At 37.0% G+C, this 19634-nt stretch overlaps 1 long non-coding RNA gene across 1 annotated transcript; it reads right to left on the bottom strand.

The window, feature by feature from the left end:
• Positions 1-7668: 7668 nt before the first annotated feature.
• On the bottom strand, positions 7669-17352 carry LOC109159760. The gene is made up of 3 exons (XR_002050645.1): positions 17257-17352; positions 10945-10950; positions 7669-7680 (listed from the first exon to the last, which is right to left on the bottom strand). It is a non-coding gene; the product is annotated as an uncharacterized LOC109159760 (long non-coding RNA).
• Between the last annotated feature and the right edge of the window lie 2282 nt (positions 17353-19634).

Here is a 19634-nt window from a genome sequence, read left to right as displayed (position 1 = left end):
CACTAGTCCCTCTCAAACAAAAAATTCTCCCATCGCTCCCTTAGCCTTCTCAACCCTCCAGTCTCCCTTTGTCTCAGCCTTGCCTCTAGTCAGTAAGCCAACGCCTAAGCTGCAATCCTCTTTCTGTCGCCATCGCTCCTCCACCAAAGTCACCTCTTCTCGCCTCTGCTGCCGTCGAGTCTGCGAACTCTTCTTCCAGTCGCCATTGCTCCTCAACCAAAGTCGCCTCTTCCCGCCTCTACCGCCATCAAGACTGGGACTCCTCTTCTCGTACCTGTCGCCATCACCGTCCTGCAAGTTAGTTCTTTGTCAATTTTTTTTATATTACTCAAATCTTAAACCCTAATCCCTAAATTCCTAATTCCATTTATCCCTATTGATCTCATAATTTCATTAAGTCTAAATCCTATGTTTTTCCTACTTTGTAATTTTATTGTTGAATTTTCCATATTTGAATTAATATTGTTTCTCTTCTCTAATTACTCATTATTAGGTTCTCCATTGCCAGCCAGTTAGTATGCCTACAGAACGGCCAAAAGAAAATGTATGTATTTATTGGATTCATTGCCTTAGTCTTGGTTTTACATTCTCTCTGAATACTTGTAGTGGATGAATTAATTATGTGTTGCAGAGCATAAAACTTGGCAATATGGATTCTGCTAACAAAATGGAAACTAAGATGAGTTTTAATTTGTGATTTAAAATTTGGGGAGCTACTGCATTCCAGAATTTTAGGATTTGTGGCAAAATTGGCTATTCAGGATTTGTGGCAGCTTTTGGATGATTACAACTTGCTGAGTGATAGTAAGCAAATTCAAATTTCAAGTTGACTCTCACTCCTGCTCATCTATAAAAGGAAGACCACTTGTTTAGAAGAAAGTGTTGGAAAACATATTATCGGGTATCTATTGATGAAAAGCTAAGAAAAATCACTCCAATTCTTTCAAGTCTATGACTCAACAACAAACTATCTTCCAAGAAGGAAGTAGGGTGATCATTCTAGCAAGGTGACTTTGTAATTGACTTTTGGCTATGGGTGGGCCCCGTAATTCAGATTATTCGAACTAATGCCCAAAACTCGAACGTAAAAGGCAAATTCAAATTTTAAGATGGCTCTCACTCCTCCTCATCTATAAATGGTGTTTAAAAAAAAAGTGTTGGACAACATATTATTGTGCTATCTATTGTTCTAAAGCTAAGAAGAATCACTCTGATTCTTTCAAGTCTATCACTCAATATCAATTATAAGTTGAGTTTTAAATGTATTTTATAATTAATAATATAATTAATTTTCAATAGTCTCTTAGTTAATTATTAGTATTTTTTCTTATTTTTAGTTGATAGTATATGAAAAATATAAATACAAAAATAATAAAATCATTAAAAAAAAACTCAAAATTGATAAAAAAAATTGGGTATATTCAAAGTAACCCAAAATAAACTCTAAATAATTTCACCGTAACTGAACATATCTGAATTAAATTTGGTTCGGATATCGAGTGTAAAAAATATTACCCAAAATTTTTGAATATTCAATATAAAATTCGGGAATCACCCGAACCGAATCAATGCCCACCTCTACTCTTGGCTAGCTCTTGATAAGGTAGTGAGGGATATGTTGATGAGGAGATCGTAACTATCTCATCGATTGCTATCGAAAAAAGCCGAAGTCTTCTCTTTTAATTGGAGTTTAACGAGAAGAGTAAAGTAGGAAAGTTTTCAAAACCACTATAAAAATCTCTGTTTCTCTCTTTCTTTTGAACTTTACATTCCATATTATTTGACTATGCAAACCAACTAACTAACTAACCCTATACTCATGTTGTTGACACATGCACGGAAAACTCACCAAACTTAGTTACAAATTTTTATCTTGACAAGTTCAAATACTTCCACTGCAAGCTTGCATTTCCTTATATTTGAATTGATTTCAATTCAAAATTCAAACTCTCTTAGTTTATGTTTTCAAAAAACTCTATACAACCCCCTTGCCCGGGACTAATGTAATGAAAACGAAAGTATGAACTCCATTTATGCCTATTATAGTAGTTCTCTTTGGCTATTACCCGAAGGTGCATTCTGGGCGAAACGTATCTTGTCTCTAACCAACAGAGGACATCGTTCATAGCTAAATGGCTCAAACTATGAACTCCACAAAAATTCAAAATCAGAACCTTGCATTTAGAGTAGTTCTCTAAAATTTTGAAAATAGATAAGAATTAGAGAAATTAAAAGTTATTGAATTCTAAGTTTTTAAAAGGTTTAGCAAAATTATAAACAAATAGTTATATGGTAACTAAAGTATATTTTTTAAGATTTACAAAGTCAGATAAGAGGAAGAAAAAGTCTTAAAATGTGTCGAAGATTATACCCAATGGACACGTAGCAACAAGATGTTAAAAATAAGTTAAAGCATGCTAGCTAATTTCCAACAATCAATATCCAAGATGACAAATTGTATTTTTGAAATATCTTCAATTCTCTCCAATGAATATTTCAAAAATACAAATATAAGTAGCATTACAAGCCTATTACGCAAGATAACAGACAAGCTAAGCTCAACATTTAAAGAAAAATCATATTTTTTTTCTTAATTGAGAGGTTCCACTATATATAATGCGCGACTAATATAATGAAAATTAAAGTTAGAAAAAATTAAATGACGACTAATATAATGAAATAATAATGTATTCTACATGGTTTTACGATTGTTTAACGTTTTAATTACAAGGGTTAACATCAAATGCATCAAAAGCTGGTCCCAGGTCTGGCTCATCAAATTACAAGCCTATTGCCTCTCGTCCAGTGCAGTCCAAAGACAAATCCAGCAACAAGGGGATAAGATGTTATGAGTGTGAAGGTTTTGGTCACGTTCAAGCTGAATGTCCCACTTATCTAAGTGCAAGAAATCTATGTCAGACATTACCTAGAGTGACGACGAACCTGAGTCAGACGCAGCTGGATCTGATGTTGAAGAGATATCCGGTAACTTTGTAGCGTTCACTGCCTGTGTTGCAGCATGTTCAGGACTTGAAGACATAGCCAATTCAAAGGGAGGCGACTATCGCTCAGCTGAAGATTTAGATTTAACTTCTTTGTCCTATGAAGTAGAGTTCAACAAATTGTACCCCAAGTTGGAAGCCCAACGTAAAGCAAATCGTACCATTACTAGTCAAATAGGGATATTAACCAATGCTAGTAAAGTGTACCAGAATCAAGTAGCTGATAGGGATTTACTGTTTAAAGCAGCCTCTGACCGAGAAGAGAAAATGAAGCAGGAAGTACAGGCACTGAAGCAGGAGCTGGACACCTTCAGAAAACAAATCCAAATGATGGGCACTACCACAACAGCTAACTAGATACTTGATTCAGGAAGAAAATCTTCAGCGAAATTTGGTCTCGGCTTCACTGGGGGTACTTCAAAAGATAAAACTGTCTTTGTCAAAGCATCAGGACTACATCCAGAAGATATTCCTGAATCTACCTCGCAAGACAAAACAACGGTATAGTACGACAAAATAAACATCCCTTTAAACTCTCTAACCTAGTTTGTCATTATTGCAGGTTGCGTGGCCACATCAGACCGGAATGTTACTACTTCTACAAGGATCAAAGTACTGAAAAATTCAAGCACAAGAACATCAAGCCCTTCACTAAACAAATTTGGGTTAAGAAAACTGATTATATATGTTTTGTCTCGTTTCACTCTGAAAGTGCAGGGAGAGAAGAAAAGTGGTGCTTCGACAGCGGGTGTTCACGTCACATGACGGGAAACACAAAGTTTCTATGTGACATTAATGCAAGCAAAGGTGAAGTAACCTTTGGTGTTGGTGTTAAAGACAAAGTCAGTAGTAGAGTAGGTACTCTAAACGTGGCTGGACTACCCAAGCTAAAGAAAGTCCTGCTAGTAAATGGTCTTTATGCTAATCTTATAAGTATCAGCCAACTTGGTGACTAAAATTGGAACGTATGCTTTACCAAAAATAGCGGCAGCATAAACCAAACCAATGTGTTATGGAGGTAAGCGGTCAACAGACAATTGCTATATTCTAACAAACGATATTCTCTGTTGCAGGTCCAGCATAAATGAGTCCGAGTTATGGCATAAAAAACTAGGACACCTAAGTTATTGACTTCTTGATAAATTAATAGCAATAGAAGGTGTGCGTGGTCTACACAAGATAAAAATTGACTCATCTGGCATATGCGGTGCATGTCAAGCTGGAAAACAGACCAAAACTTCTCATCCAGCACAACAGACTACAGCACAAGTTACTGCGTGGAACAGATCCACATAGATCATATCGGACCAACTCAGACAGAAAGCTTTGGAGCTGAGAGATACATTTTGGTATGTGTCGATGATTTTTCACATTTTTCTTGGGTAATATTTCTTATGGGGAAATTCTAAGCTCTTGGATAGGGATGACAATTCTACCCGCACCCAATGCGTTCCCCGCATCCCCGCCCCTACAGATTTTCAAATACCCGCATAATTTGGATAATGGGTGCGAGTATGGGGCGAAATTTGTATACCCGCGCGGGTATGGGGGCGGGTACGGGGAGAGGTATCCTCGCCCCGCACCCGCACCCACACTTATATATATTGGTATTAGTATTCATTTATTATATAAGTTTATGTATATTTTATAATTAAAATGCCTATTGAATTAAACGTCTTAATTTTTTGTTAATGAAAATTGAAGAGGAATTACACAAATAACATAAAGAGTAAACATTTAATACATTTTATACTACAAACACAATTTTAGTTTCAATTAAGGATTAACTTCATTGGCTCTTATTAAATTTTAGAGTTATGTTCAAACTTATAAAAAAATCCATGTGATAATTAGAAGTGTAATATTAATAATTAGAGTTGCGGGTTGGGTATTACCCGCACCCGCAAAATCCCCGCAGGGGTGGGTATGGGGGTATGAATTTTATTACCCATGCGGGTGCGGGTGTAGGTGCGGAGAGTAGGTTGGGAATGCGGGTGCGGGGGCGGTGGATATATCCCCCGCACCCACCCCGCCCCATTGCCATCCCTATTCTTGGAGCGTTCAAAACCTTGGGATTAAAGTTGCAAAAATAGAAAAACGAACAAATTGTTCGTTTTCGAAGTGATTACGGGTGAGAATTTGACAATAACTTGTTTAAAGAATTTTGTAACCAATACTGAATCACTCACGAGTATTCAGCACCAAAAATCCCTCAACAAAATGGAGTCGTTGAATGAAAAAACCGCACTATCCAAGAAATGGGCTGAGTACTACTTAATGCTAAAGGATTACCCCAAAAGTTCTGGGCAGAAGTTGTAAACACTACGTGCCCTGTCATAAATCGAGTCTATCTTCGACTAGGCAAAAATCAAACTCCGTATGAATTGTGGAAAGGTAAGAAGCCAAACATCAAATATTTTCACATTTTTGGCTCATGTTGTTTTATTTTGAAGGATAGAAATCCTGTTGCAAAATTCGAACCAAAGAGCGACTAAGGGATCCTCCTTGGTTACTCAACAAACAGTCGGGCATACCGAGTATACAACAAAGTAACCAAAACCATTATGACAAACATTGTGGTCGATGATCAACCTGATGATGTTTTGGAAATTCCGCAACTTGAATCAGTGTCAGAACCTGATCCAAATCGTCCAGAATCCTCTGAGTCAGGTCCAGAGCCTTCTACGTCAACTCCTACACCGGCTCAACTTGATCCAGAACTAGAGCCAGAATCTAATTCGGACCAGAATGAAATAGATATACCAACTCACATCCAGAAAGACCATCCAATTCAAAATGTCATTGGAGATTCCCGTTCCAGTGTCAAGACTAGAGGAAAGCGAAAATGTGATTATCTTCAACTAGCCAAATATGCCTGATATACGTCAAAAATTGAACCTAAAAATGATAAAGAAGCCCTGACAGATGAACGCTGGATCAAGGCCATGCAAGAAGAGCTAGGGCAATTGAAGGGGTCGACTACGATGAGACGTTTTCCCATTTTGCTCATCTAGAATCAATTCGTCTACTTCTCTCTATTGCATGTGCTTTAAAAATAAAACTCTTTCAGATGGACGTTAAGCTGACCTTTCTAAATGGCTATCTAACCGAAGACATCTACGCTGCTCAGCCAAAGGTATTTGAAGACACACATCACCCAGACTATGTGTACAAGCTAGAAAAAGCCTTGTAAGGCCTTAAACAAGCCCCAAGAGCTTGGTACGAAAGGCTCACCCAATATCTCCTTCAACATGGCTATAATCGAGGGGGAGCTGACAAAATACTGTTCATCAAACGATCAGGTAAACACTTAACTATTGCTCAGGTTTATGTTGATAACATCGTTTTTGGATCTACATAGACAGGTGCGACAGACCAACTTGTCAACGTCATGCAACAAGAATTTGAAATGAGCATGATCGGTGAGTTCACCTATTTCCTAGGATTACAAGTCAATCAGTCAAGTGAAGGAATTTTTATATCGCAAGAAAAATACGCAAAGAATCTTCTAACAAAATTTGGCCTAGAATCATCTAAGGACGCTAGAACTCCTATCTCAACTACCACAAAACTGTTCAAAGATGAAAAAGGAATCCCCGTCGATCCTACGGTATACTGAAGTATGATAGGAAGTCTATTTTATTTAACTGGAAGTAGACCGGATATTATGTTAAGTGTCGGCATGTGTGCGATATACCATGCCAATCCAAAAGAATCACATCTGAAAGCTGTGAAACGTATCATAAAACACGTCAAAGGTACGCTAACTTACGATATTTGGTACTCAATTGATACTAATCAAAGTCTTGCAGGATTTAGTGGTGCCGATTGGGCCGGAAATTCAGACTACAAAAAAAGTACGTCTGGAGGTTGTTTTTTCATCGGCAAAAACATAGTTGACAGGCTAAGTAAATAGCAGAATCCAATTTCGCTCAGTACTGCGGAAGCCGAGTATATTGTAACAAGAAGTTGTTGCACATAATTACTCTGGATGCGTCAAATGTTATCTGACTATAGCCTAAATCAGAACTGCATGACCCTCTATTGTGACAAAACGAATGCCATCAACATCTCCAAAAATCCAGTTCAGCATTCCAGAACAAAACACATTGACATCCGTCACCACTTTATTCGGGAACTCGTTGAAGAAAAAGAAATAAATCTAAACTACATTTCCACCGAAAAATATCTGATAGATTTATTTACCAAACCTTTGCACATTTCGCGATTTGAAATGCTTAGGGCAGCTCTTGGCGTATGCAATCCTTCAATTTAAGTGAACTAAAAAAAAAATTAAAAATTTAAGGTAAGTTAAATAAATTTTCTTTATTTATTTATTTTTTTTTTTTGCAGGGCTTGCACACATCTCCAAACTTCAATATTCCTCTTCATTAACCAGAAGTAGTAGTAATTCAAAAGTGATATCCTAATTGTTCTCTACTTCTAGTCTTCTACTAGTCAAAAACTAATTCTCAAACCTATCTAAAAAATTCAAAAACCCTATAATCTAGCCTTTATTTAAGACCCTCCCATCACCTTCCTTTCCTACCTATCTCATCCGCCATTCACTACCCAAGCATTAAACACAAATTAATTTTTTTTTCTTTCTTCTCACTGTTCGAGACCACCACCACTACAATTCATCTTCTTCCTTTCGCTCCTTCACCATAGCCAACACCTCTCCACAGCTCTCAAATGGCGAGCCCGTTTGAAATCTTTACCCAAAATCAGAGAGACATGCCCTCTAAAAACAAATTATTGACGGAAACTCTCCCCTTACTCATGATTCCGAAGATCGGGTCTTAGCCTCTATCCTTCAACGTCCAGAACTCATCAAAGATCTCACGACCAAGTAATCACACCAACTTCGTTCTCTTGCCCGGAACTTGTAACACCCCGGATTTTACGAATATTTAAAAGCTTAAATAAGAGATAAACGATCTAATCATTAATCATAAATGAGCGGAAACAAAACTCTTAATCGGGAAAGTGCTATGCCACACCCACAAATCTACGGGTGCACAGGCTAAGTCTAACAGAATCATCATAACATAACAGCAATCTAAGGCACACAGGCCAACAAAACTAATCGAAAGGAAAGGCAAGATTACGCTAACTAGATCCACTAGCGCGCTCTCCAAGCTAATCATAACCTGAAAAACATAGGGATAACACCCGTCAGCGAGAGATGTTGGTAGCCCACCAATACGCGTTAAGTAATATAATATATAGTGTTAGGAATAAAGTGTAATGGTTTTGATATGCCAAATTTGTATTTGTAGATCCCCCAATTTTATTTCATAGGTCTAGTAGAGTCTTAGACCATGATCGGGAAATTATTTAATTATCAAAAGAGAAAAACAGAGGAAAATGGATGAAAATAGAAGAAGAAGATATAAAGCCGAAAATCAAGAATTTGTCTGGAGAAAATGACAAATTGAAGAAGAAGTTGAATGATATGAATTCACGCCGCTACTACTCAAAGAAGATATCCCAGAAGAATTTTCGTGTGAAGAAAATTAATATTGGAAGAATGCATGAAGTTGACTTGGAGATCAAGCATCTATGGAAAGAAAGAAGTACATCAAATATGATTGGAGATTTAATCAAAAGCTGTATGGATGAAGTGGATGATGCTTGATATATTATTTGAAATGGCTCAAGTTCAAAACTCACCATCAACAATTTTACAAGGCAAAATTTGAGAAGTCAAATTAAATTAATCTGATGGAGTTGGGCGCCGATTACAAGTGGAAATTGGGAAGCAATTTCACTTGGGTGGCAATTGAGATGCAATTGCACTTGGGAGCCGATTTCATAGAAATTGAAATTGGGAGCTAGTTCGAAGCAATTGAAATTGTGAGCCAGTTTCAGAGAAATTGAGATTAATTGAAATTGGGAGCTAGTTCAGAGAAATTGAAATTGGGAGCAAGTTTCAAATGGAATCAATTCAAGTTGGCAATGCAATTCAGATTGGGGACCAATTAAAAGAAGACATGCAATTCAGATTGGGGACCAATTAAAAGAAGACATTGAGGAGCAATTGAATTGAGATGAAATTCAAAGAGAAGTCCAATTTTGAAGTCAACATTGAGAAGTAATTGAAGCACCAGGAGATGTTGGGAGCCAATTGCAAGTCAAAGTCAATTGGGAGCCAATTACAAAGGAGAAATTCAATTTGGGTGCCAATTACAAGCCAATTGAAATTTTGCAAGTCAAAGTCAATTGGGAGCCAATTACAAAGGAGAAATTCAATTTGGGTGCCAATTACAAGCCAATTGAAATTGGGTGTCAATTACAAAGGAGAAATTCAAATTGGGTGGAAGTTCAAAGCCAGTTTGAAGTCTGAGAACACCCAGACGTGAGAATGAAGAAGATGAAGCAGAACTTACAGTGAAAAATATTCTCACAAGGAAAATACTAGTCTAACTAGTATGGGATTAAAATAAAGATTATTTTTGAATCCCAGAGATACAAGGACCACTTCAGAGCTAATCAGAGAAGCCACTCTACACCAAAACTAAGACCCAGATATTTCCATTCAACGTTAAAACAGAGGAATATCAGATGAAGTTTGGGAGCTCATTTACATGGAGATGAAGATCTTTCAAACGGCTAGCTTATCTCTTTCTGACATTTTTGCAGAAGATAAGATAAGATCTCTGACATAGGAGCGTCTCTTTCCAACGGACGAATTCTCATCACCAGCTATAAAATGATGAAGATGTGAAGACTTGAAAAAACACAGAGCAGTAAATAAGAGCATAAGAGCATACAACGAACTCAAAAATAAGAGAGCAGAAAATTCGAATCCATCAAAGGATCGAATAGAGCAATTAAGCTTAAAAGAGCTAAAATCTTCAAGTGTGAGAAAAAGAACTCAGAGAGCTTCAAGAGAAAAATATTTAGAGAGTTCTTAAGCAGAGCAAAAATATCAAGTGCTTTACTTGATATATTCAAAGAGAGAAAACACTCAGAGCTGTCAAGAGAAATCATTCCAGAGTGTTTATCTTCATCAAAGAGACCTGCGCATCATTGAAGATCATCTACAGAGTCTCAGAAGTTGGAAGCAAGACAACACTTGTTTTGGAGCAAAACAAGAGAAGGGAGGAAAGTAGCACGGAGCTGTGAAATCCTGGATTGTCACACGGAGCTGTGAGATCCGAAGCAGCAGTGTCGGAGGCACTGGGCGTGATTGGTGTGGGCTTGGTGATCAAAGCACCAGATCACGGGATACGTTTCTACCGGAGTGTGGAAGACGGGGGGAAAGTAACGCGGAGTCGTGAAATCCTGGGATAGTAGCGCGGCGACGTGAAACCCGAAGCAGCAGTGTGGTGTCACTGGGCGTGATTAGTGCGGGCTTTGTGATCAAAGCACTAGATCACGGAAATTCATTGTATCTTGGAACCAAGGAGTGGTAGATATAGTGAATTGGCTCTTGGAGAAAAGAGCAAGTGGAGTAGGAGGATTACACCACCTCACGAACCACTATAATTGTCTTGTGTTCTTTACTGCTTTCTTTACATACCGCTCTTTACATATATGCTCTCACGAAGATATACTGCTCACACAATCTCACACACACTTTATGTTTATTTATTTCCGCTGTGCACCATACTCTAACAATCTAGTTAAGAGTTTTGGTTTATCTCTGTCTTAGCAATTGTTGTGCTGTGCGAAAAAGTTTGAAAGTCTATTCACCCCCCCCCCCCCCCCCCCCTCTAGACTTTCACCTTACCTCTTTTGGGACCAACATATAGATATATTCAAAACCATTTGAGACAAGGGAATACAGTATATATCATTTCAAAGCCAAAAGAAGGAAACGTCAAGGAACACAACCCACACTCTCAACAAAGACTAACGACCACAATACACAAGTCAATAAGGACCACAATCAACATACTCAACGAGAACCACAATCAACATACTCAACAAGGACCACAACCTACCATCTTAATGGTAGAGTTCCCAACAGACATGCTCATAAGAAATAAACACAACAATCACATAATGACAAGTTTCACGTTCCAACCTTATGCCCTGTTCCAACCTTATGGCTACCCCCGGCCTTGTTTCAGTTCCAACCGTTACCTCCAAGTGTCACCCTTTACTTCTGAGTCCAACCTTATTCAGCCTGGGACCGTCGTCCCCCACCAATCTTTACCACCAATCTCATAGTATTACCACTGATCTCTCAGTACACGAGGGTACCATTAAATAACACAATATTACCACTGATCTCGTGACCAAGGCTTAAACAATATTACCACCAATCTCATTCATAGTTACGCATAGTCATTATCAAGAGGATTGAGGCTCATCAAAAGCCCAATCAAGCATCAACAAAGGGTACAATCAAATATACAAGATCACATCATACGATTGCCAAAAACAATGATAGACATGAAACAATACTCAACAAAAACAATTGACTTCAATCCAATATCAACACGATTGCCAATCCTCAAAGGAATGGACAAACAACGCATACTAGCATCAAAGACAACATATCTAGCATGCTCATCAAACGGGTAAACCAAATTGGTTTCAACGAACCTCAAAGACTCACATAAATCCAACGAATCACAAAGTTGGACCATAAGCACGATTCAAGATACCAAATCCTAACATGAATACTTAGGACATCGTTCTAGACATACGAAACATCAAGGAGACACCCAAAAGCTCAACAATCCAACAAAAGGAAGTCAAAACATCACATACCAAAAGATGGAACCACGGGAAAACAACACCCAACATTCCACCATCAGTGTACCCTGTGGGTGGGTCCCTACCCGCAGGGTACAATAATACCACCCGCGGGTAGGGCGGCAGGTAGACATCTGCCCGCCGTTCCGCCCGCGGGGAACATCACGATCCAACAATAATTCCCTTCAGGAAATTTCATCAACAAAGCCAAGTTCAAGTCCAAAACACCCCAAAATCTCACATTCAACAAGGAAATGACTTGAACCCAAGAATAGATCAAAGAATAGCACTCAAGAGACCTAGATACAAGCTCTAAACATGCATTATCACAAGATCATGCATCCAATCTCACATTTACACCAAGAATCATCAATAGAAGTCAAGAATCATCATATCAAGTAGAAAATAGGTTTTGTATAGCATGGGTTACCTGTGTAGACCAAAACCTTCTTCCTTTCAACCCTCCTAAGCCCTACTTGGAAGCTTTTCTTCCTCACAACCTTCTTTCACAAGCCAAACCACAAGAAAACACCAAGCTTAGATAAAGACACCTTAAAGCTAACCAAAACACTAAATAACTTTACATCTTACCCTTTCCTAAGCTTGGAAGATAGGAAGGTGGAATCTTGGGATGAATCTTTGCAAGATTGGGTGAGGTCTTTCTTGGCTTGGGAAAGAAGCCAAGTTTCTTAGAGAGAAGGGAGAGAAAAGTTGTCTTGCTATAGTGAGGGAATGAACTTTAGGTTTGGGTAGGGTAAGGCTTCAAGACCATGTAAGGAGAAAAGACCATTTTACCCTTACTTTTCCTGGAAAGGCTTAGGAAGACTCCATGGAGTTAGGTACAACCAACAAGGCTAAAGGTATAACTCTTTGACTTAAATCAATTGACCAAGGAGTTGGTCAATTTTGGTCCTTCGACTATCAATTTAGGAAATTGATTAGGAGATTAGCAAGGATAATTTAGGATTAGTTACCCAATTAATCCTATTTAAAGGATAGGATTTTCGGGGTGTCATTAAACGTCACGGCTGAGCCGTGGCCAGTCACACCGGAGACAGATGACAGTGACTCTGAACCGGCCTCTCCAACGGCTTCTGCCGAGGTCCATCCACCTCAAACTATGGTATCTTCTTTGCATATATCAGTAGTGGGTACATCGTCATTACCCGTCACTAGGAAGCTAGATGTGTCTCTTAATTTGCCTGAGAAATTTATTTCTTCTATGCCTTCTGAAATTTTCTGTGCTAATTCTCCACCTGGTGACCCTTATGATTCGGCTACTCATGGCTTACCTATGTCTATTACTTCTGAACTGTTAATGTTTGATAATATGTCTATACTATGCCTAAATTGGTAGCCTTATATGAGTTTATGCAATCTGTGCCTTGCAACTTTGCATTCGAAATATATATCAGTATGGTAGCATGCCTCATGTACCTATGCATTGTTCTGCATTTAGTATTCCTGTGTTAGTTTCTACACCACCTTTTATGTCTGCGGATGCTCCTGTTCATGTGGTTAGTACCAAAGAGCCTGTTCCCATTATTCCTGTTAGAAAATGCTCATTTTCAGGTACTATTGAGAAGCGGGAACATGGTTGCCTTGATGAGGTCAAAATTATTTCTGCAACTAAACAACAAAGATGGAGCACAGTTCTTCCCCCAATGATAACGCGATCACGTACTGGGTCTGTTCCAGCAGCTCCAAACCCAGCTTCTACGTCTGCTTCGTCTAGCTCTCGGCCAAAGAGGTCCAAAAAATGTTACCGACCTATAATGCTATCTCCTGCTTTGAAGGATGACTGGGAAGTGCATTAAAAAGGGAATTGAATCTCGAAAAATCAATAAATGAAGAAGATCTGATCACAAAGTGCAACATCATTCCCCTTCTGAAGGATCAACAGTTGTTCTCCAGTCTACAACAATCGGACCTTATTCAGCTTGGTTGACGACCGAGTTCTACACTAATCTGACTATGGACACATTCACTGCCGACTCATTTTACTTTCATCATGTTTTTCTCCGAGACAGATGGTATCCCTTTAGACCTAAGGAGATAAATGATTTTTTCGATCGACTTGCTCAAGCCCAATCTGCTGATCCCAGTTTGAATCTTTTAGCTGTTGCCTTAACACACAATCGACTCGACAGATTGCCTGGCCAAACACTGGTCTAAAAGCTCAAGAGTTGACAACAATTTATTCTGTACTTCTTCGGATCGCATAACCAAATTGGATCCCAGCTATCGGACCGCATCTTGTTTCTGAGCAGCTTGCTCTCTTGCTGTTTAAAATACACAATCGTCAGTCTTTTAACCTTGGAGAGATCATCTTTTCCCATATCATGACCTTTGTGAAGAAGAAAGAAGTTAAGATTCATCTTCCTTATCCCAGCTTGATTTATGGTGTGTTAAACAATCATGGTTTCAAGCCTTACAAAGATGAAGTCGTGACCAAAAATGGCAATACTTATGTATTTGATTTTGATGATAAGCTTGCTCAAAGTTTACACTATGATGACCGGGCCTCTCTCAGTGCACCTCCTGTTCCTTTGGTCCCTACACCGCCTCGGCACCGGCTTCCTTCTCCGAGACTGAATCTGCACCTATTTCTGAGTGCCTAAGGAACGGCCTACACTCCTAGCTCGCCGTCAAATTTTTGTCACAAGTCAAGCTTCTATAGCTCAGCTTCGTAGTTCCGTTGTCTCTCAACAAGCCACTATCTCCGGATAGGAAAAACTTTTAGAGGATCAGCTCATAGAGATCTCCCGACTCGAGGCTATTCATGCTCACATTCTCACAGCAAGCAAAGGTGATGGTACTGACTCTGGAACGGATGATGATGATGCGGATTCTTCTCAATCGGGCACCCCGTCTGCACGATGATTCTTTCCACTATGATGTTAACCATTCTATTTGCCATTTATTTTGGCACAAAAGGGGGGAGAAATTTTGGTCGGTTAATAAGATAGGGTGAGTAGTTTGGAATATGTTATTGGTTGGTTGGATTTTGATTTCGGATGGATTTCTGATTGCTACTTTTGGGTGATTTTCTAATTGCTGCTTTGGTATGTTATCTTCTCTATAATCTTTTTGGGACATCTTTGCTATCTACAAGTATATTATTTAGGAATTTAATGGATGATTATGCTTTTATTTAGCTAATCTTATCTTGCTTATGGATATTTTGGACTTTCCCTTATTGTCTTTGCTATCTACAAGTATATTATTTAGGAATTTAATGGATGATTATGCTTTTATTTAGCTAATCTTATCTTGCTTATGGATATTTTGGACTTTCCCTTATTGTCATATTTCTCTATTGGGTCATATTATCTCTACAGTATGGGTATGGGACATACGGATGGAGAACAATCTAATTTGGCTTGGTAAATGTGTTTTTTTTTGGTGTCAACCCACACTTTGTAGTCCGGGTCTTTCTCTGTCCGTTTAACGGTCCAGATCCACCCGGTTCGCTCCAAAAGGCCCAGAAGCTGGCCCAAAGGGGATTGTCACTTGTGGGAATTGAACTCAGGTTCATCCCAGAATTCTCCCCCACAAATCGAGCTCATTTGCCACTTAAGCTACCCTGTTGGGTTGACTGGCATTGGTAATGTTTTGTTTCTTAGGTTTTTTGTCAAAGCATATATACTAAGGGCTTTTTTCCTTTAATAAAAATATAAAATCAATTGACATATCTATTTTAATTCATTTGACGGTTGAAATTGATGCATGGGTGAACTACAATTGACCGTGGAAAAACAACTAATTTAATTCACCCAAATAAAAACATGAGTGAATTAAAATTTCAAAGTAAGAACTATTCTTCATCATATCGTTACCTATACGCTCTCATATCCATTACTTAGCTTTCCCCTAGATCCTACGTTCATACCCAAAAATGTAATTCTTTATCTATCTATTTAAACTCCACAATCCCATGCAAGTAAAATCACCCCAGGCCAGGCCAGGCCATTATATTTCTCCACATATATATTTCCTATCTGGTCTCTGCGGGCCAATCAATATAATCTGCCTAATTAACAACATGGCATTTATGGAGAGGTATCGTTCAAATATAAAAGTAATTATTAATAATTAATAATTAATGGGGGATTATTTGAATTGAATTTGCATTGTGGCAGATCGAAGAGTAATTACTAATTATAACGGGAAGTGATCGAGGGGGAAATCATTTTCTAAATGTATGTTGATTATATTATCACCATGCATGTTTAGTACTATAATTACTCTTTAATTATGTATTGTACGTGGAGATATATAAATGGATTACATTTTTACTCATCATCAGGTCATCGTTGTTTCTCTACTTTCTTAATTTATTTTCATCGATTAGCATATATTATAATAATAATAATGTTAATATTGAAGGAGGAGTGATACCAATGAGGGCTTGAAATATCTCATTCAGTGTCATATCACCTAAAAGAGAATTGAATGAAATGTCTTCAAAAAGAAGAAAATAAGCTATAAGCTCCTAGCTTAGCGTTGCCAAACAGAGCCTATAAAATTTTTTATAAGATAACAAACTCAATTTTCGTGAATTACAATTTCAAAATGCTATTATTCATTACTTAAAAGGCAACAAATTATAATAAATAATTTATAATAACAATTAATAAATTAAATGAATTATGAATTAATGTAATTGGAGGAGATAAATAATAGCAAGACAACAAAAGAGGGATGAACACTCCTTTGACAAGGAACAAAGAAAAAATGTATTATGAATAAATGTTTATAGATGTGTAACGAATAAATGTTTATAGATTTTGGTGATGTTGAGTAGAGATGTTTCACCGGAAGTTTCAAGACTCGTCAGAAGGAAAGGAGTCGAAAGGAATGGATTCAAAAGAAATTGAAGCTATCGGGAGTGTCATTTCAAGGCTTCCATAAAGAACCTTTTACGACATTTTGTGTTTTCACCATTCTCTCTAAGATGAAAAGGAAGATGATTAGTTTTGGAAGGAGTTCATAGACACTACTGGAAATCTTTGATTTTTTGACTACCTACAAAATGGTAGAAAAAAAGTGACATTTTTCCAATTTTTCGTTGAAGGGGTGGGGAAATAGGTCAGAATTTTACTTAGTGGTCGGAATACCAACCACAATGTAAAAGTGGTAAAAAAAAAATTCGGCAAATTTAAACTGAGTTAGGAATTTCTGTCAATCTTATGCTATATTTTACCACCTTGTCCGTAGTAAAAAATAAATGCGAAAGTTTTTCCGGATATCAAAAGTGGTCGAAACAAGGGTTTCCGACTTGACTTTCCTTTTTGTTCGGTTTATTACAAAATAATAAATTCAGTTCTTGCGGTTGGACTTTATTATGAGTTTTTGAAAAAGAATTATTAGGAACATTACACAACTTGTTTGATACCTACAGATCTACACAAAAAATTGATGATGAGTAGAAGGTTTCTTTAAAACCAAAAGTGTGCTTATAATACATTGAAAGGAGGGAAATGATCGTTACCTGGTTCTCAACCTACTTAAGGATTTGGCAGGAAAAATGCAGAAAGACAACAACAGTTTTTGACAAAAGTGTTTTCTATTGTGTAAAAGACAACAGTTTTTTCCAAAATCGTTGTCTTTGACCCAACATTTTTGTCAAAGACAGTAGTTTTTACTGAACCGAAAATGCAGCAAAAGACAACAGTTTGATCTCTGTGTGTTTTTTTTAAATTGTTGGTTTGATTTATCTGTTGTCATTGATTTGTTGTCTTTTAAGCGCACTTTGAATACAAACATTTCTACAACGACAATTTTAAAAGTCCATTGTCTTTGGGCTTTTAAAAAAAAAAAAATAAAGACAATGATTTTATTTGTCCGTTGTCGTTAGTATGTTGTCTTTTTAAGGACAATGATTATTTTTAAAGACACTTTGATAATTAGTTTTTACTATATACGTATACTTAGATGGTTATATTTTAGATAATTGCTTAATTTGGAAGAAAATTGAAAACTTACTTGGAATTTTTTTTTTTTAATTTGCTAAATTAGATATGTTATTATTTCTTAAAGAAAGATAAAATAATTAGTTTTGATTTCCCTTTCTTTAAACACACGTTGAGTACACAACACTTCAAAAATAATGGTCTTTTAAAAACATTTTCTTTTTCTTTTAAAAAAAAAAGACAATAATTTTATTTATCCGTTGTTGATTAGTGTGTTGTCTTTAACCACACTTTGAATGCACACCACTTCTACGACAACTGTTTTAAAAGTTCGTTGTCTTTGTGTGCATTTTTTAAAAGGATAAAGGTTAAATTTAAACGACACTTTGATCATTATGTTTTACTATATATTTAGACGATTATATTCTAGATACGTACTTAATTTAGAAAAACATGAAGACTTAGAAAAAAAAACTTACTTTAATTTTCTTAATTAGATATATTATTTTTTCTTTAAAAAATAAAAATAAAAGAAAAAAATAATTAACTTCCTTCTCTTAAACACTTAGAAAAAAACACTCTTCCCTCTCAAACAAAAAAATTCTCCCCTCGCTCCCTTAGCCTTCTTAGCCTTCCAGCCTCCCTTTGTGTCAGCCTTCCCTCCAGTTAGTAAGCCGACGCCTAAGCTGCAAACCTCTTTCTGTAGTCGTCGCTCCGATCCTCCACCAAAGTCGCCTCTTCTCACCTCTGCCGCCGTCGAGTCTGCGAACTCTACTTCCAGTCACCGTCACTCCTCAACCAAAGTCGCCTCTTCCCGCCTCTGTCGCCATCACCGTCCTTCACGTTAGTTCTTTGTCAATTTTTTTTTTTGTTGTATTACTCAAATCTTAAACCCTAATCCCTAAATTCCTAATTCCATTTATCCCTATTGATCTCATAATTTCATTAAGTCTATATCCCTATGTTTTTCCTACTCTGTAATTTTATTGTTGAATTTTCCGTATTTGAATTAATATTGTTTCTCTTCTCTAATTACTCATTATTAGGTTATCCATTTCTAGTTAGTATGCCTAGAGAACGGCCAAAAGAAAATGTATGTATTTATTGGATTCATTGCCTTAGTCTTGGTCTTACATTCTCTCTGAATACTTGTAGTGGATGAATTAATTATAATATAGATATGTGTTGCAGAGCATCAAACTTGGCAATATGGATTCTGCTAAAAAAATGGAAATTGAGATGAGTTTTAATTTGTGATTTAAAATTTGGGGAGCTACTGCATTCCGGAATTTCAGGATTTGTGGCAAATTCAGATTTTCAGGATTTGTTGCAGCTTTTGGACGACTACAACTTGCTGAGTGATAATATGCAAATTCAAATTTCAAGTACGCTCTCACTCCTTCACATCTATAAAAGGAGGACTCCTTGTTTAGAAGAAAGTGTTGGAAAACATATTATCGTGCTATCTATTGATGAAAAGCTAAGACGAATCACTCTGATTTTTTCATGAAAATGCTCCATTAATTTTGAATGCAAGATGTAACTTATATTTCTACTTGATTTTATGTTATGCAACATTTGCGTTCATTAATTAGTTTCGTTAAGCAAATATAAGTAACGAAAATAGAGCGCATAAAATAAAACAATAACACAAGAGAATTGTTACGCAGTTCGGAGCGCTTCTCCTACCACTAGTACAAAAAATATCAATAAAATCGTATTATTGGCGTCCAAAAGTAGAACTTTGGACTCCTAAAGTGTAATGCGGTGGCATTTTTGTAATTAAAATGTCAATTTTTATTTTTATTATTATTATTTTTTAAAATTAAAATGAATAGGCGTCCAAAGTTGTACAATTTTGGACTCCTATTAGTAATCCGTCTAAAAGGTAAAATAATAGGCGTCCAAAGTTGTAGAGCTTTGGACTCCTATTATTAAACCGCTCAAACAATTGGCGTCCAAACTGTGTAACTTTGGACTCCTATTATTAGAGTTTCTTCTTCAG

Source organism: Ipomoea nil, unplaced genomic scaffold, assembly GCF_001879475.1.
Source record: "Ipomoea nil cultivar Tokyo-kokei standard unplaced genomic scaffold, Asagao_1.1 scaffold2845, whole genome shotgun sequence".
Taxonomy (NCBI): Eukaryota; Viridiplantae; Streptophyta; class Magnoliopsida; order Solanales; family Convolvulaceae; genus Ipomoea; species Ipomoea nil.
This window is presented reverse-complemented; position numbering and strand designations above follow the sequence as displayed.